The sequence below is a fragment of the Macrobrachium nipponense genome, chromosome 32 (assembly GCF_015104395.2).
Source record: "Macrobrachium nipponense isolate FS-2020 chromosome 32, ASM1510439v2, whole genome shotgun sequence".
In the NCBI taxonomy this organism is placed as follows: domain Eukaryota; kingdom Metazoa; phylum Arthropoda; class Malacostraca; order Decapoda; family Palaemonidae; genus Macrobrachium; species Macrobrachium nipponense.
The window spans coordinates 30043387-30063696 of record NC_061094.1 but is presented as its reverse complement, the minus strand read 5'-3'; the positions used below and the strand labels follow the sequence as shown (position 1 = coordinate 30063696).

Sequence of the window (20310 nt, the reverse complement as noted above, 5' to 3'; positions counted from 1 at the left end):
CGCGACTGACGGTTGAGCAAAGCCCCCAAGTCTCCCTTCGACCTCCTGTGTCTTCTCCCGGATGTGGGGGAGTTGGACAGGGACCTTCGTCTATGAGAAAAGGGGGGATGGTCAGCCGCCACCTCAGACACAACACTGACACTTGGCACTTCACTCATCTTTTCACTAGCAATTTATTTTTCAATAAGGGAACAAAACAAAAAAACATAACCAAATCCATCAAAGATTTGGCCAAAATTTCAAACTTCTTGTCCATTTTGGACTCTAAGCTGGCAATGGTGTTAGAATCGGAAGCATGGGCTACCTGGACTGGAGTTAGTGGCAAAGAAGTAGGAGAACTAACAATAGGAGAGATGTTAGATAACAGAGGGGAAGAAAAAGAAGACCTCTTCACCTCTAAAGGCAAAGGAGTCATCAATATTACTCTTACTCGCCGCCTTCCTCTTCCTATCTTTTTCTGTTTTCTCTAAATGAGACTTAAAGTTCTTGCACCTTGCTCATCCAAATCCTGACACTCAATGCAAAAGTTAAATCTTTGCTACATAACTGTCCCCTACACTTCATGCATTAAGAGTGCGGATCATAACAAAGTTTAGCCATTGAAGGCTGCAAAACCTAACTGATGACGAACTAGAGTCCGACATACCGAAGCTAAACTCTATTTAGCTAATTGAAAGCTAAAACAGCAGCTATCCAGAAAAAACCACCACCAAATTCACCAAATACAACAAAAAACTGCAAAATGGCGATGATAAGTTGACTGCAAATTAACTACAATGTTACACCGTGGCCGGCAGAAAACAAATTGACAGCAGTTAGCTCAGCAGTACCTGGTATTCCTGAAAGTGGGTGGGTCCTGTATCACCTACACTAATAATGGCAGCGCCGCCACCGCAGCCAAATAATTTGAATTTTCAACTGCCAGGTAAGAAAGCTTACAGCTTTGTAATTGTTTGGTAAGTCACTTATGTGAAACAGTATGTAATATGAAGTAAAAGTTTAGAAAAATTTTGTTGGTGTGTACTATTTACAAATTGTTTGGTGAAAATGGCGCACGCTGGCTGGCTGGGGGATGGAGGCAGGAGAGACAAGAACCCTTTGAGAAAACTGAAATAATTGCAGTGGGCAAAGTTGATAACAAAATCAATTTTATTCACATTTTACAAGGATAATCAAAGGAATCAATAGTGTGTGTGTCCAATTGTGTGAGAGAGAGAGAGAGAGAGAGAGAGAGAGAGAGAGAGAGAGAGAGAGAGAGAGAGAGAGAGAGAGAGAGAGAGAGAGAGAGAGTAATTGGCATGTATGATTTTTGTGGTGTTTACACGTGGATCTTAAGTGCATGAAAATATTAATTGCCACAATACATCAACTTACTGTTGGCAAATGGCAGAATTTAAAATAAACATGAGGATTTTGCAAACAATTGAGTTGTTATAGGTAGAGAAGGCAAGAAAAGGAAAGAGAGATTAAATAACTTTTCACAAGGAAGTCGTTTAAACATACAATTGACGACACACAGAAGCTGAATGCAGTGCCAGTGTGTTTATTATGGAGTTGAGTTACTTTAACAATGATAAAAAATTGTAAAAAGCACTGTCACTAGGTAAGTATGTTACCATAACAAAAAGAAATAAGTTGGGCAGATCAAGTGTAAGTGAAAGAAACGGGAGAATAATCATCCCAGCCCAGCTGGTAAGTCCGTAGGAAGCAGATGCTCGTCTTCCCTCTCCTCTCTCTATCATCTCACTCAGTACATCGAACACTGCCTCCAGTAAGACTTTTTTTGTATCATTATTTTTTTATTATGTACTGTATTGCATTTGATTGTTTTCATGTTTTATCATTATGTTAAATTTATTGTGAAATAACATTTTATTCTTTTAAATGAATTGGTACTGTTTTTACATACAGTAAAAATTTTACTCTCTCTTCTTCTCTCCTCAACAGTATCACAATGTACAATAACTTAAAATCATTCATACATTATTCCTCAAAAATATAAATGCTCCCTCCTCCTGTCTCAAGTTAGCTGTGCATCACTGCAATGACAAATGATTTTAATTGTTTATGCTTGATTTTATTGTGAAAAGCTTTGCTCTTTCATTTACTAGTTTGTTGAATATGGTTAAAATATACTGTCTGACTTCGTACACCAAACACTGGCTCAATCAAGATTTTTTCCTTGTTTCTCTATTGCATTTGATTGTTTTCATATTTTATCATTATGTTAAGTTTATTGTAAAATTCCCCTTTTTATGTGAATTGTTATTGCTTTTACGTACATACAGTAAAATTTTACACTCTCTTCTCCTTCTCTCCTCAACATATCAACACTCCCTTGTTCAGTTTCAAGTCAGCTGTACATGATGTCACCATGGTGACGTACGATTTTGTGCATCTTTTATGCTAAACTTTATATTGAAAAGCTATAATCTTTTATTTATTTTGTTGAATATAGTTACCCTTAAACTATATATTATAAATGAAAAAACATGGTCATACACTTTTTCTTGTAGGGCACACTAGGCTGTCGAATACAAGTTCATAAACAAGATAATCGGTCAGTTCGAAGTTTGAGCATTTGTTCAACAAACACCACAAAATTTTCTCAAAAATTTCATTCAAAAAATGGAATGTTCAACATAACAAACATTCAATAAACAAGGTACCACTGTACAATATATCTATAATAACAATTATATCAGTAAAATAATACATTTATGATGACTCACAAGTGTAGCAATGGCCAGAGCATCTCCATATTCAACAACAAGTCCAAGTGCTGCATGAATTTCTATTAAAGTGTTGAAATAGTTCTCTTTGTTGATGTCATAGTATCTCTGGGCAGCCGATCTTAAGAGCTCAAATGATCCATAGTAATGGTCAGGTGCCATCATCATGTGGAAATGAGGGTGTATTTGAGAAGCTCCAGCATGATGTAAAATATCCCAAGCAATGTTGGTGTATCTGAAACATAACACAGTTTAGTAGGTGATTTAAGTCTAATAACTAATACATCACTAGCTTCAAATACAATTTTTTTCAGTAAAATGCACTTTTATACACTTAATAAAGATTAGCTTTATTCCACACTGCAAAGACTCGGGTGCACAATCTTGGAAACAGACAGAAAAAACTCCACTCTGTATGCGTCAGCTGACTCCATCAGACCACAAGTTTCACTTCTTATTCTTCTATGCTATTCCCCTTATGAAGTGATAGTAGGTTGGGCCAAGGCACCAGCCACCTCTTAAGATACTGCCACTAGAGAGGTTAAGGTCCCTTCTAAGGCTGGCCAGTACAGTCTGGTCCTGAACTTTTTTCTGTGCCTATGCCCACTCAGAATAATTTGCCATATCACCACATACACACTAGGCAACTTTAACCACCCTACACTTCATACCCCTTTCAATCTCTCCTTTCTTGTGTAAAAGAGACTCGCTACCCTGTAATGCATCTCTTCTAAGAGAAGGCCACTCTGAAATAAATCACAATTCTTAAATCTTGGATGATGAAATAGCCTTTGTACTTGGGCCTTCTGTTGTCTTGGATTGGTATTCCCTTGCTTAGGGTATACTCAAGCTCACGTTTCTGTCAGTTCCCTATTCCTCTTGTTTTTCAAATGGAGTAGGCCTAATATACTAAGGGCCAGGATGCCTGGCTGGGTAGCAAGAGGCTACCTAATCCTTACCATTTTCTTTTTCATCATCTTTATTCATGGCTTCATTTTCCAAGTCCTTCCTTCAATGTCTGGCAAACCTGAAGATGTATTTGTCCTTGCTGGGTGTGCTGGCTCCTCCCAGTTGATTAGTTCAATTTCAGCAGTAATTTTGTCTACTTATGGGCATACATACGCCTTTCAATATTGATTTTACAAGTATACTGCTGTATATGTTGTTCCTGTTATTGTTTTAGTTAAACTTCACAATACAGAACTATATCAATATGTATTATGTTATTACATTCTCCTTGCAATCTTGTACTTATACTGGGCCAAACAACTAACTGATCCTGGAAATGTTGGTGCTGTTAATTTTGATATCCTCATTCGTTCTGAAATTCTTGTGCCTGATATGTAGTGCCATACTTCAGAACTGTTGCTTCCTTGTTTTAAGAATCCCATGTTACTCTAGTGTGATGCCACTGTATGAGTGTGGATGCTGTGAAACACAGTTGGTTAAAGTATCTGGAAGACTAATAAATCCCTTCTTTTTTTTTTTTTTTGCTGGCTACATAAACCAAGGTTTGGATGATTCTACATATGGCTGATTGCTTACCAAAATGGCAGCAGCTCAGTATAAGCTGACTCCATGGCTTGTGTTTTCATTGGTGGTTAAAGTGTGTATCACACTAAATGGCCAAGTTCAGTTACTGCCACAGATAATCATGGTGTTTCTGCTTTAGAGTTTTCCACTATTTCTGGTTGTGAAAAGTTAATAATTGAGCCCACAAACCTCTTTGGCAACCATCTTGACCTTGTATTTACAGATATTACATGGGTTACGCCTTGTGGAGTTGGTTTGCCATTGGGCTTCACTGATCAGAGTCTGATTAAGACTAATGTGGAGATGGATCAGGTTGTTTCTGATGTTGGCTTTTCATGAAAGGTATACTACTACTTGAAATCCCAGACCAATTGGGATGGTATTCACCATGATCTTATTGAGCCCAGTTGGAGTGTTATTTATAGAAATCCAAATAGTATTGAGCAATTAAATTATCATCTTAGCACCATTATCAAGAGAAGAATTTCTTCTAAAATCCTCAAGTTTTGTCTTCAAGATAACCCATGTGATAATAGTATTACTGTATATAAGCTTGCCTATTATGAAAAACAAAGAAACAATTGAACACCTTTTTCTGGCATAATTTCATTGGGCTTAGAAGTCAAGGTTTGATAGCCTATGAGAGAGCTTATTACGAGGGTGCGAAGATCTTGCACTTTAGTGGTGAGGACCATAACTGGTCTACCATTAAGGCATAACTCTTCTGAGTGATGGGACTGCTGTTTAGGACCTGTTTGTTGCCCTAAACGAAGGACACTATGTACTTTTGGCTCAAAGTTTTGTGAGAAAACAGTGAGGTTGTTCCTTCTATGTGCCTTAGTTAGTGTTTTTAAAGTCCTTGAATAGAGATATCTGGCACTTATTCATGAGTGAAGTAGGCTTTTGGGCAAGAATCTTAGCCCTTCTTAAACGTAAAGTATATGTAGTGAGTTAATCCCAAAAATTTTTGTTTCCTTTGCATCCTGATTTATATTTAAATGGTGCAGTTTTAAATTTAACATCAGTGACTTTTAAGGTTCTAGGTGTAACTTTTGGTAAGAAATTGCCTTGATACTCATGACGTTAAAAAAAATATATAGTTTTTACTTAAACTTACCCAGTAATTAATTAAATTGCTATAGTTTCTACTCAATGTCAGCTTGAATTTTCGAAATTCGCAGTAATACATACTCTTCTTGTTTTGCTAAATGTCCATGTGATGGGAGGAGGGCAGGCTCTACTCATAATTGCTGGGTAAGTATAAATAAAACTTTATTATACAAATTTTATTTTTATTAAAGTAACTTACCCAATAATTACATCTCTGAATCCCACATTGATAGGTGATAGGGATTCACTGACATATTTATACCAAATATTAGAGTTATTAATGTGTTAGCATCAATAAATGCTTGCTGTTCCTTACCTGGGAAGATAGCTACTGAGGGTAGATACTGCCTCTGGTTGGAGCTCATCTCAACCTGTAGTAGTGTGGCGGTATAACTTTGGAACACCTCTACTGACATGGGAACTTTCCAGCGAAGGAGTATCCTGATAGCTGTGAAAGTGTTAGTAAGAGCTATGCAACAAAGGATACGTCCAATGGCTTACAAAGCTTTAAATCTGCCCCTGCCCAGGGCACAGTAAAAGGAACCAAAACCCAACCATAATGCCTAGTCACCTTACACCAACAAATTAAAAATACATCACCTCACTTGAAAACTGGTGGGTAATTTGGGCTTACAGTAACTTCCAAGGTCTTTAGAATCATTATAAAAAAAAAACAAGACTAAGATACATTCAGGCAGAAGAGCTGCTATCTACACTTCTCCCCCCACAATCAAAGCTGCTACAGACAAAGGTCCCAAATATTGCAGTTGTCATAGGTGGTTTCAGTGTCTCGCACATAGTGCACTGCAAAAACTGATTTACATCTCCAGTAAGTGGTTTGGAGAATTGAAGACAAGTTTTGCTTGAAGGCTAACGAGGTGGCTATCACTCACCTTGTGAGCTTTCACCTTCAAGGATGGTAGAGAATCCTCTCCAATCATTGAATGAGCTTCCAGGATTAGGTCCCTTAAAAATAATAAAATAGTGTTCTTTGAGAGTGGTCTGGAAGTGTTATTTACTGAACACTATAAACAGCTCGCTGGACCTCTGGTCTTCTCACTCCTGTACAAATAATACCCAAGACCTATCACAGGACAAAGAGATCTTTCCTCTTCCTCTGGGCCTAGAATATCCATTAAATTCTTTACTGTAAAGGAGTGAGGCCAGGGTTTTGAGGGTACATATTTCGTTTTGGCAAGAAAACCCAAAGTTAGGGAGCAAACTGCATCTTCCTGGGAGAAACCCACCCCTTTGTCCAAGGCGTGGATTTTGCTACCCTCTTGGCTGTTGCTGGTGCCATAAGAAACAATGTCTTCCTGGTTAAGTTTTTCAGACAGGCTGAGTGAGGAGGTTCAGATCGTGTTCCTGACATCCACTTGAGTCCTACATCAAGACTCCCACGAAACTGTCTGCTCTGTTTTAATTTGGGAGGAGTCAAGGATTTAATGAGGTTCGAGATGTCTTGGTTTGAGGTAATGTCCAGGCCTCTGTGACAAAAGATGGAACTGAGCATGGATCTGTAACTCCTAATGGTTGAGGAAGAGAGGTCCCTGGAGGATCTTGGATACAGGAGGAAGTCTGCCAGCTGCTTCTAAGATGTCTTTGAAGGCGAGATGTTATGTCTTTGCTGCTTCTAAGATGTCTTTGAAGGCGAGATATTATGTCTTTTGCACCAAAGTCTAAAGATGGCTACTTTCCCTGGTAGACTTTGTTAAAGGACTGTTGTCTCCTACTGGCAATAGCTTGAGCCACAGACCTTGAAAATCCCTTTGCTCAAAGGAGTCTGATGACACTCGAAACCCTGTTAGCCAGAGTGGACAGGTTTTGATGAAACATCCTGAAGTGATTCTTGGATGTGGCAAAGAGACCCAGGAATGGCTTCCCCCACAGTTTCCACAAGTCTTTGCATACTCAAAGGTCCAGGGTCCATTCCGTGGGGAGGATTTGGCAGTGTCAACTTAATTCATCTGCAAATACTTCAATTTTCCTTGGATGAATTGGCTGATTAACTTTTTCCCATTCTGATCTGCCTAAAGGAGAAGCAACTTCACGTCTTGAAGAGAGAAAAGAAGCCAGTTCCCCCTTGTTGGCTGATGTATGCTAGGGTCATGGTATTGTTCAAGCGGATTACTATAACTTTGTACTTTGTTGCTTACTTCCTCCTGGAAGTGCATGAGGCCAAAATGAATTGCTCTCTATTCTTTATTGTTGATATGGAAGCTACTGTCTTCCCAAGAACAAGTTCCTGACATTTCCTTGTCTCTTAGATGGGCTCCTCCCAGCCTGTGTCTGATGCATCGCAGAACTCTAGGTCTGGGTTTGGGTTCAGAGGAAGCAGAGAATTTCCTTCAGTATATCTGTCCACGGATTACCACCACCATAGATCTTCTTTGATCTCGTTCGTAACCAGAAAGACGAACGAACTCGGTAGAGTCTTTCTGTCCCACCTGATCTTCAGAAAGAACTGTAGGGCTTTCAAATGCAGTCTCCCTAACCTGATGAATTGTTTAATTGATGACAAAGTGCCCAGCAGACTCATCCACTTGTTTGCTGAGCAATTCCAGACTGAAAGAAAATTATTTACTGTCTTCAGGCAAGACTATATCCTTTTGGGGGTGGAAAAACCTCAAAAGATGACACTATCTGAATCCCCAAAAAAAGAATCAACTGAGATGGGATCAGTTGAGTTTTTTGAAGATTTATCAGTAATCCTAAGTCTTGAGTTGTCCTCCACGCACTGTAGTTTCATGGGCAAACACATAAACCCATTGTCCAAGAACAAGAGGCTGCTGATACTAATCAGGTGTAGCCACTTCACCTTGCGGGGGAGAGAATGCAAGTGAAGACGTGAGGCTGTTGACAAGTAGAAGCACAATGCTCTGAATTGAAAAACTTCATTTTGGTACATGAAATATGAGTTTTGCATGTCTAGGGAGATCATCCAATCCCCTTGACGAATTGATGCAAGAATGGACTGATCCGTTTCTATCTTTAATCTAGTTTTCTTGATAAAAAAAATCAGTGCGCTCACACCAAGGACTGGTCTTCATCCTCCGGTGGATTTGGAGATTACAAACAACCCATTGTAGAGCCCCATTGATGTAATGTTCTCTACTACTTCTATCACCCCTTTCTTAAGGAGCGATGAGACTTCCACTGAAAAGGCTAAGTAATTCTCAGATCCAGCAGAGTACTCGGTCAATACGATCAGCATGTTGACTAGAGGTGTCCTCTCTTTGAAAGGTATTGAGTACCCTTCCTTCAGCACTTCTACAATCCATGACTGTCCCCTTTGCACTCCTATTCTCATAAAAGAGCTGGAGCCTGGTGCCCATGGGCACATGGAGGACTGCATCCTCACTTTCTCAATGCAAGTTTTGAAGAGGACTTCTTAACTGCTCGGGAGGTGAAGCAGATGTTAGCTTACGGTCTAAACTGCAACCTCTGTCTTCCTCCTCGAAAGGGCTGTCGCTGGAAGTCAATTTAGTTGAAAATGTGGACCATTCCCTGGGGTGTCTTGTGGATTGGGCCAAAAGGTCCAGGGTTGATTTCTTTTGAAGTTCTAAGGTGATCTCATTCACCACTGCTTGTGGGAAAAGGTGGTGACGGTCAAGGGTGAGAAAAGGAGAGCTGACCTTCTGAGAAGCAAAGCATGGACATTCGTGGAGATAAACGAACACCAGAGCTCCATTTTTTTCAAAATCCCATGGTGAAAAGGGAGGCCAATTCCTGCAAAGCATCTCTAATAGCTCTGTTCATGCAGTAAATAATGATAAGCCAATCCGAAGAACAATCCTCAGATAGGGGGAGAAAAAATCTTGGTTGTTTTTTGCTAAATCTCCCACTGACAGTCAAGAAAATTTAGCACCTCCAAAGTCTTGAAAAGGTTTTTCAATAAGTGATCAATTTCTGTAAAGGAAAACACCATTTTAGCTGCAGCAAAGGCAGACCTGCGTGCTGAATATATCAGTCCCGAGAAGTCGCCCTGGGAGGAGGCAACCACTCCAAAGGAAGGGGCTTCTCAGTAGAGTATGACTGGTAACACCTCTTAGATAGGTGAGTAGGCAGAATACAAAGAGAATCCCTTGATTCCTCTTCTATGAAAGCCAGAGAGCCACATCATCCAGGGCCATCCTAGCAAACAAAGAGAGAACCATCTTCAGGAGTCAGGAGTAGTCAGATGGGTTATTCATAAAAAATGTTGACTGCAGTGCCACAGGAGCTGTGAGAGAGAAGAAATCTGGGAAGGCCACAAGAAAATACTCCAGAGGGCAGTGTATGCCAAAGGAGATGAATCCTGCACTGACTACTCTTCCTTTGATGACAACTGCAAAGCCTAATGGTCCAAGGGAGTCTTCAATGGAAGAGGTTTCAGCAAAAGATCTAAAATACTCTTAAGCTGGTGCTGAATTGACTCTAAAGAAGGATACACCTCCTCATCCTCAACCGAAGGAACCTGATGAGAATGATCTGGTGCCAAGCACTTAGAAGTTGGTGCCAAGTGGACAGCTAGAACTGGGCACCTGGCTGATGGGCGCTTGGGCATAACTGGGCACTTCGACAATGATGAAGGGCGCCTGGGTGCCTGCTACTGGCGGTTAGGTGCCAGGTGATCCGGAGAGAGCCACTTGGGGCTATCCCAAAAGCTGCAAGGACGCTTGGGGGCTCCGGGAAAATCTCTTTAGACCTTCGGCAAGGGAGCAAAGACTGCTCCAAACAAGGAGAATGTCTCTTCAAGGGGGCAAAACTCCTTTGAGAAACACCAATGGCACCACAAATCTGAGCTGGGTGTTCCTAGGCTCTAGGAGAGACAGTGGATATCTGAGATGCCTCTCCAATGGCCCTCTGTTGCAGCCTTGGACGCAATAGGCTCGACCAAGTGGGCGACTACCCGTGGACAGATCCTATCAACCTCCCTGGTCTTCCAGTATACCTCCTCCCAGGTTTAGGGGTCTGGCAGTGACCTTTGCTTAGGAGAGTCAGCGATACGGGTAGCCACCTCTCCCACACACAGGATCATTTGAACAGACCTGTCCTTTGCAAGATGTGCAAATAGTATGAGCATCATATGAAGCTTAAGTTAACCTGGTATTGAAGCAATATTGAAAACTAGATGAGCTAGAGTCTGACATAATCAAAACTAAGGCATAACCCGCAATAGGTAATACAAACAAAATGACTGAAAATCTCCAAGGAGAACACTGAGAAGAACAGCCTAACAGTGATTCTCATAAGGAACTACCAAATAACTACATCACCAACTGGCAATTCTCGCCAAAGGAAAAGCCGGTCGACACACCAAAACTTACAAACAATTGTCAAAATCAGACAGAAAAAGTAAAAATTAACAACTAAACAGCAAATAAAATTACACAGTGCCAAAGGCAAAATTCAGAATAGTACATACTTCACCAAATGAGAAGCTAATATGACAAATTCCAAAAACAAGCTGCATTCCTACAACCATGAGAACTCTAGGACAGCAGAAACAAATTGAAGTTCTTTTCATGAGTTGTTCCTCTCCTTCACAGAAAGTGGGTGGGACCTAGTCATCAAACTTAAACAAAGATGAATATTAGTAGTACTGTGAATTTTGATCATTCAAACTGCTGTTGAGTAGAAACTATAGTGATATAATTACTGGGTAAGTTACTTAAATAAAAAATATATGTACCTATATTACATTGGTTCCTGTGTTTCTCAAAAAGTTGGTATCTGCTGGAACAGTTTATATCATCGGTTAATGCCAATTCTTAATACTGTTTATATTGACTTTTTGGCACAAATGTAAAGTGGGCTTATGTCTGTTGTATAAAATTTACTATATTGACAAACATCATCTGCACTCTTCCTTACTTGACCTAGCTGTTTTTGCTCACAACACTGTACAGGCTGCTGCTGGAAACAGCGTGTTGTTTTCTGGTACAGTAGCTCTTCGAGATAACGGATTAAACTGTCTGAGCCAACGCCACTCTAAAAGAAACTCTGATATTTCATTGTATATATCTGTGAAGGGGTGTTTTTACTATAAAATACCAGGTATATTTATACCCTGTACCCCTTACCCTATGTACCATACAGGCAGTCCCCCGGTTACGACGGGTTCCATTCTTGAGAAGCATTGTAAGCTGAAAATCATCGTAACCCGCAACATCATCAAAAATCCTAAGAAAACTTAATGCTTTGGGTGCATTAAAAACTATGTAAACTGCATTCTTATTCTTTTTTTTTTTGCATTTTTCATCAAAAAACCTTCAAATATTGATTATTTTGCATTTTTTGGAGTCATATTTCTTCTGCTATATTGGTGTTGTAAGTGGCGTAACCCTGGAACATGTGTCGTAATCCCGGAAATAAATTTCTGATAAATATAATTGAAAAGCATTGTAACCTCAGAACGTTGTAAGCCAAACCCATCGTTAGCCGGGGACTGCCTGTAAAATGCTTATAGTAACTGCCTATTTTCACAATTCACTGCCTAATTTGATAGTTCTAATAAAAATAGTGATAAATTATCATTCTAAAACAATTAGAATCATTTCAAACAAAAATACACCCCAAACCATCCCAACACCCCAAGATTCATCTTTTAGCAACTTGTGATAATGCTTACATGTACTATGTAAACAACAATACATTTTATTGTTAATTAAAATTATTAAACTGCTGGACAGTAAAAACTTTAGCATAATTTTTAAACTTGAAAGCAATGTAAATTACTAAAGAAACAGTAACAATAAATGTTACATATCTGGACAATAAACATGGAAAATATTTGAGTAAATTAACTAATAAAAATTACCGTATACTACTGTATACTCGTGCTTTTACCATTGTCTTGTACATTAACCTCTATTTCTCCATTTCTTTATCCAATCTTCTAGTTAAATACGTTAAAAATGTGAAAGAGAACGATAAACGTATTGTTAGCAGCATTGCAACTGAAGAAGAAACAGCTGTTTTGCTAAGAACAACTGAATGCATTTCAACTATCACAAAATAGTAAACAATTACCTTAGTTATGTTAAAAAAATTATATAAATTAAACAGAATAGGACTGATATATTTGTACACTATGTCCTATTCGCTATGGAGAAAAGTTCATCAAGGAAATATAATGTGCCGTTCTATTAAATTCAAGCTATAAGTGTAGCTGAAGCTGAGAAAACATCGTTCAGGTTGCATAATAACTATAAATTATCGTGCATTGGCAACATGGATTAAACTCCTGTAAACTTTGATATGCCATCAAACTCAACTGTAAATAAAATTGGAGAGAAAAGTAAGGCTCATATAATATGAAATCAAGAAAAGATATCAAACTGAGTCTCGAGTTTAAAAAAAAAAAGAAAAAAAATTACCCCAGCGCCATCTACTAATGAAAAAATAATTAAATTTAGTTCACAATGAGACCTATTTAACTCATATTTTGACTTAAAAACACTTTGTAAAATAAAATATAACCTTGTCTTATATAGACTATCTAGGGATTCATTTATGCTAACTGGAAGCATGAAAATCGCTCTTGAATTGAGTTAAATATGCAGAAATAAACTTACTTTGTAATCACCCTCACCTTATTTCCAAAGCAAACCTTTATCACTATGTTTTGAATTTTATAATACAATAAAAGATATGAGAATACATATACAGTGGGGGGCCCCCAGGGCCCCCCTATTCGCGTTCTCAGGATTCATGATTTCTCTCTGGATCATATCTACCCATTATTTGCAGGGGATTCACCTATTTGCGGGGTTTTCCGACGGTAAATAATCACTGATTAGTGCATTCAGATTTTACTTTTATGATACAAAAATGATTTACTAATTTTCAAATATTAATATTAATCAATACTGTACTAGTAAATTTAATAAGATTAAAAGAAATCACATAACAACAATAATAATTCTCTCTCTCTTACAGAGAAATGTAATGTTCTTTATATGATAAATAAATGATTTACTAATTTCAAATATTAATATTAATGTAAAAGAGCTATCAATTCATTAAAGAAAATACTACAGTGAATTAGTAAGATTTTAGTTTATAAATTAAAAATTAAAAAATTATAAGAATGAAGGAAATCCCAGTCTTCTCTCTCTAACTCCAGGAGCTAAAGCTGTCAAATATATCAAGTAATGTGTTCTCTCTCTCTCTCTCTCTATTCTCAGTCTCTCTCTCGTCTCGTCTCTCTCTCTCTCTCTCTCTCCTTTCTTTCTTTTACATGAGACAAGAGGTTTTTATGGTACACGTATTTATAATATGTTTATTATATTTTTCAAATAATAATAACAATAATAATAATAATAATAATAATAATAATAATAATAATAATAATAATAATAATAATACACATGGCAATGGCTACAGAGGGGAGAGCTAAAGAAGGAAACTGAAGGAATGATAACAGCGGCACAAGATCAGGCCCTAAGAACCAGATATGTTCAAAGAACGATAGACGGAAATAACATCTCTCCCATATGTAGGAAGTGCAATACGAAAAATGAAACCATAAACCACATAGCAAGCGAATGCCCGGCACTTGCACAGAACCAGTACAAAAAGAGGCATGATTCAGTGGCAAAAGCCCTCCACTGGAGCCTGTGCAAGAAACATCAGCTACCTTGCAGTAATAAGTGGTACGAGCACCAACCTGAGGGAGTGATAGAAAAGCGATCAGGCAAAGATCCCTCTGGGACTAGTTGGTATCAGAACGGATAGGGTGATACGTGCAAACAGACCAGACGTGACGTTGATTGACAAAGTCAAGAAGAAAGTATCACTCATTGATGTCGCAATACCATGGGACACCAGAGTTGAAGAAAAAGAGAGGGAAAAATGGATAAGTATCAAGATCTGAAAACAGAAATAAGAAGGATATGGGATATGCCAGTGGAAATCGTACCCATAATCATAGGAGCATTAGCACGATCCCAAGATCCCTGAAAAGGAATCTAGAAAACTAGAGGCTGAGTAGCTCCAGGACTCATGCAGAAGAGTGTGATCTTAGAAACGGCACACATAGTAAGAAAAGTGATGGACTCCTAAGGAGGCAGGATGCCACCCCAAAACCCCACACTATAAATACCACCCACCCAGTCGAATTGGAGGACTGTGATAGAGCAAAAAAAATAAAAATAAAAAAAAAAATAATAATAATAATAATAACTGTAATTACAAAAATCATATGTGAAAGTATTTTACAGAAATACTACGATAGTCTTTCCATTTCTCTCTCTCTCTCTCTCTCTCTCTCTCTCTCTCTCTCTCTCTCTCTCTCACTTACAGAGATGTATGTTTTTTGTATGAAAAGTAAATGATTTACTAATTTTCAAATATCAGCATTAATGTAAACAGCAATAATATCAGTTCATTAAAGAAAATAATAAAGTGAATTAGCAAGAGTTTAGTTTATCAATAAAAAATTATGTAAGAATGAAAGAAAATCCTTTCCACCCCACATCTTTGAACTCCAGGTAGCCAAGCTGAGATGGATGGGGTCCAACAGCTGTCAAATATATCAAGTAATGTGAGAGGAGGGGGGTGAAAGTTGCCAACTAGGTTGTGTTGCCTACTCTAGATCATGTATTGTTTCTCTCTCTCTCTCTTTTTACCGAGATGAGAGAATTTCTATGGTAGATGTGCATATGTTTATTAATATTTTTGTATAACAATAATAATAATAACTAATTTCAAAATTCATGTGATAATATTTTAAAGAAATACAATAATCTATCCATTTCACTCTTTTAAATAAGGATAATCTCTCTCTCTCTCTCTCTCTCTCTCTCTCTCTCCACACAAGATATGTATGTCATAGTGGTAACTCTCGCCCTCTGTTTGGGCTGGAAGTATACAGTATATCTTTACAGTATATCTTTAGGGGGCATTACTACATTTTATGGTAAAATAATATACAGTACGAGTTTTTCAAAATTAATAATTAAGGTTAATGAGATTCAACAATAACCAATAACATTCTCTCCTCCTTCTCTCCTCTCTCTCTCCTCTCTCTCTCTATTACTTACATGTTTATTTGTTTTGTAGTATAAATAAATGATTTACCTTATAACTAATTTTCAAATATTGATAAGATTAATAAAAAAAAGTTCGATTCCCAGTCTTTTTATCCACTTGAAGGAAGGACGGCGGGGGAGTAAATGACAGTTTGATATACGAAATTGGTGGAGGGGAAGAGTAATTTTAGGTATATTTGAAGTAGGATGTTATTTAAGGTATACTAACTTTTCACAGGGGTGCCTGGTACACATCCCCCGGGAATATGGGGGGAACACTGTAATATTATTTAATACAGTGAAGTAAAGCATGAAGTTTTCATAATAAAACTAATATTGTAATACTTACCTGAACACCTGAATTAGCCCTGGTCACTGACCATCCCAAACTATATCCCCACAGATTTACCCACTAAGTGGGTAATTTTAACTGTCAGCGTTACCAATGCTGCAGGTAAAATTTAGTGAAATGAGTTACGTGTGTTACCATTGGCAACACTGGTGCAAATAGTGGCCATCAAAGGCCCGTCTCCTCAATTGAATCATTCACTATCAAATTGAAGTGGGGAGGAGGGTGGGTAATCATTCAGGTGTTCAGGTAATTATTACAATACGTAATAGTTTTATTATTAATGGAAGTGGGAGTCAATCTAATTCAGCCCGACCTGTCAACGGAGCATACGCTGGGTAACTCATTATCATGTATGTATCCTCACTTAGTTATCTAACTCGGCAGGTGAGGATGTTTGCAAAAAAAAGTACTTCAATGTCAGTGTTGAGTCTAAGGTACCCTCTGAGTCAGAAGTACCTCCCATCTGGTAATCTACTCTTCTTATTCATGGAGGTAAAAGCAAATCTCCTCACCTAGTTGTCTAACTCAGTAGGTGAGGATGCTTGCAGAGGAAGAACCTTATCATTAGTGTTGAGTCCAAGGTACCACCTGAGTCTGAAGAACCTTCCATGTGGTATTCTATACCTCTCATGTATGGAGGGGAAATGGTGAACCTCCCATGTGGCTATTCAGCCTCTCATGTATGGAGGAGAAGTTGAGTGTGCAGGACCTTCGAGTTCTCTACTGCTCACTGACGCAGATGACTGTGCTGAAGAAGTTGAAGTTATTCCAACATGACTATCGGGATCTGCCTAACCTCAAGGATCTAAAGGAAAACAATACACTCAGTCTAAGCTTGACCAACAGAAACTCTCGAGTTCATTTAGACTACCACTTACTACCTAAACTTTTAACATCCTAACGATACCAAGCTAATTATAAAACCGAGTTGACCACAACGACAGGACCCAGCGAGTAACCTTTCTCTGAAGAAACTGAAAATCCCTAAGGTAGTGTGTTGTGTAAACCCACACCGACTCTCAAATATCTGCCTCCAAGATCGCCGACACTGAAAAATTCCTCCAGAAAGCTGAAGGGTAGCCATCCATGATAGTACGTACTTGCGATGAAGAACCAATGCTTGACTAATAACCACTCGTAAGAAGAAACTAATTGCACTTTGGAAATGGAATGTTATGGGCACCTAGGGGAAACCAAATAAGATTCTCTGACGAGGTGAAAGTTCCTCAGTACGTGACAAATAAACTTTGAGAGCTCGAACCGGACACAGCAGCATTTGTGATCCGTCACCTGCTCTACAATTATCTAACGATGTTGCTGCGACTCTACTTATGAAGACAACGACATGAAATTGACCATTGAGGAGACATCTTGTTTCTAAAACACTGTTGCTGAGCACAAGAGGCACCCTCAACAGAACCTTCTTAAAAATGTCCAAATAGTTGAGGAGGCAGATGATTTAACAAGAAGTCCTCCTCTCCTTGACAAGAACGTAGTACAGCCAGCCAGAATGTTAGTCTGGTATGTGAACCCCATCAAAACAGAAGTGATGAGGTTGTCAAACAGTCGAGGATCGGAGAAACACCCATCAACTTTCACAACATCCACATAGAGTGGGACAAGGCCTCCGACTGGCTTTGAAAGGTGTCTTCCAAATACAAGCCTCACAATCTGTAACCCCTACCACACGAATCAACGAAGGAACCCAAGAGAGAAGAGCCTCAACAGATTTGTAATGTGGAACTCGGACACTGGCAGAAGGGTTACCCACTAACTCATACAGAACACTTCCTATAAAGAAGCAAGGTTGAATCAAGTCTACTCTGGCCCATAAGTGATGCTAGCCTAGAGACGTCTTCCCCAAGAGCTGCCCGACTCGGCCGAAACCAGATCAGCTTACTTGATGTTTAAGAGACTACTGGTTTGGTTTAATACAATGTATCAAACATTGCTTGAATTAACTGTGAGGTTCCTCCGGACCCTGGACTACGGAAAGAGAGAATGGACAAAGTCCAACATCTGTTTATACTCGCTTTCCTTTGCTGGAGAAACAAAAAAAAACCACAACTAGCACCTGATTCTCTCTTCAAAGAGAATCCTCTGTCAGTCCTGTCTGACCGCACTGGAACAGGAAAAGGAGAAAGGCCGAACACACAAGCACTGAATACAAGAACCCAGAACTTACTACACCTGGCTGCTTGATACCAACACCTGACATACATGATCCCATCATATCTGAGCCAACCGATCTGGTTGTGCAACAATATACCAACAAGACGATGATAAACTCTGACTCCTGAGCTTGTTGCACTTGACTGCACAATACCCCCCCCCCCAGGCACGATGACGTGACACCTGGCTGCCATACCCCCCAGATAACCGTCCCCAGTTCCACATATTGTGTACCAACTAAAGACTATGACATATAACTGAGCCAGTCTCGCTAGACTGTGCATACTCGCACTACCCCGTGACGATAATGTAACACCTGTATCGAACATACCTTGGCGATGAAAGCCCACCCCTAAGAGTCAACCACACTGTTGCGCCAAATGTGTACCAACTAAAGACGATGACATAACCTTAAGACAATCTCACTCAACTGCAAAACTCTGTCACCAGCCAATGACTATGACATAACACCTGGCTGACTACAAATGGGTGAGCAATGCCCCCTAAGAGTGGAAGAGCCGCAAGGCCGCAAAACACAATCCAACCAATGCCAGTTACACCAATACTAAATCAGGATGGGAGACCAGAACTGAAGCTATATTGATCAAGTGAGGGAAGGAAGTACTCCCAGAAGCCCCGGAACCAAGGCTGAACCCACAATGAACCCCTTGAAGGAGGAAAGAAAAAGCTGCAGGAAAAGGTTGAGAAAGAAGCAGGAGAGAAAAAGAAGAAGCAACACTCGCAGTAACCACCAGAGCACCTAATGCCGACATTATGCAGGTGGAGAACCAACTTTTGCGGCACATAAATGTGCCTTTAATGACAGGTTACAAACTGTGGAACCAATGGGAGCCACAGAAGGAAATTACCAGCTACCCTAACGAAAGGAGGCCAAGGGCACAAACGGTATTAACTATGGTGCAGACGAACTGCCAACGGCCATAGCCCCCACAATAACCGCGGTAGGCTCGTTATGTCTCGAACCCCAAAAGAATAAAAATAGGAACCGAAGAAGGAAGATTACCAGCTACCCTTTTGAAAGGAGGGGCTGAGGACACAACTGGTGCTGATACAGTCAACGATGGTGCCGACGAATCGCCACTGACGTAGCCCCCGCAAGAACCACGGAGGACACATTACGTCTCAAACCCAGTAAAGGATGAGTATACAGAGTTGCAGAAGACTCCGCAACCACCTGTGAAGCATCCAGACCAGCAGCCTGAGAACTACAGGGCCCATGGAAGGTGCTAAGAAGACAGCCCCGCCAAAATTACGTACTTCCCTCAACTCCAAAGAGAAAGAGAGGGAGTCATCAAAAACCCCAAATTCCAGGATTGAAATGATGAAAATTCTTTGCTCTGCTGTGTTAATGGCAAAGAACACAGGATGAGCGAGAGAAGACTCCAAAGCAACCACTAAAGAATGACCTGATAAAGAAGATTACACAAAGACAGAAGAAGTTTTAGAAGAAATTGGGAGAGAAAGAAACTAGACCGACTCTGTTCCCCATGATAATATTGAAGAACAACATCATTAGCAAACTCAGGAAACATCTTCGAGACATGATCGTGAATACAGTCCGTATTCAAGCTACTGTAATTCGTCATACGATAATTCTTACAATGGGGTTAGTAATTAATGTCGGTACAACTACATTTTGAAAATAAGTCTTTCTATAACTTGTGCGCAGCTGGCGCAGGCAGCAACGTACAGTCAGGCAGCGAGAGAGTTGAGTTGAATATAGAATTTAGGCCAAAGGCCAAGTATTGGGACCTATGAGATCATTCAGTGCTGAAAAGACTACTGTTATTAATGTTATTCAATTTCTTTTTGTACTGAATTATCATGAGTCAATATGCATTGCGAGAGATTTAACTGATATTAATAATTACCATACCATATATGAATAAAGCCAAATCAACAACCTGATCACCAGGATTACCACTACTGCAAGACAAACCAAATTTATCCATAGAAAGAAAAAGGAACCTTTGAAGACAAAGTTGTTTGTTGTTTTGATTAAGCTGACCTTGTGTCAGCATGGGCTCCTGCTCACAGAGCAGCCCGTAAAAAGACGAAGGAGCGCTATCCAACACTTTAGAACCAGACAAACCTGAAAGCACATCCAAACAACCAGCCACGGACAAGAAACCTTCTGTTGCAAAGAACTCAAAGTAGGAAATAAAACCAAAGATGGCTCTACAGACGAACCTTCACACTAGACACTACAAGGAAGTCCAAACCCTAGGGAACCTGCACTTCCTTCCTAAACACTACTTAACCAATTATCACTATGTATTCATCTGTCCCTGGCCTAACTTACATTAACTTTAGAACTGACACCTTGAGGGGGAAGGGGGAATCTGCTGTTAAACTCTGCCTGCCCTGCGCCGGG

The 20310-nt window shown here is 39.4% G+C and overlaps 1 pseudogene; it reads right to left on the bottom strand.

The window, feature by feature from the left end:
• Positions 1-2593: 2593 nt before the first annotated feature.
• LOC135207397 (uncharacterized) overlaps positions 2594-20310 on the bottom strand; it is a 67133-nt pseudogene continuing 49416 nt past the window's right edge.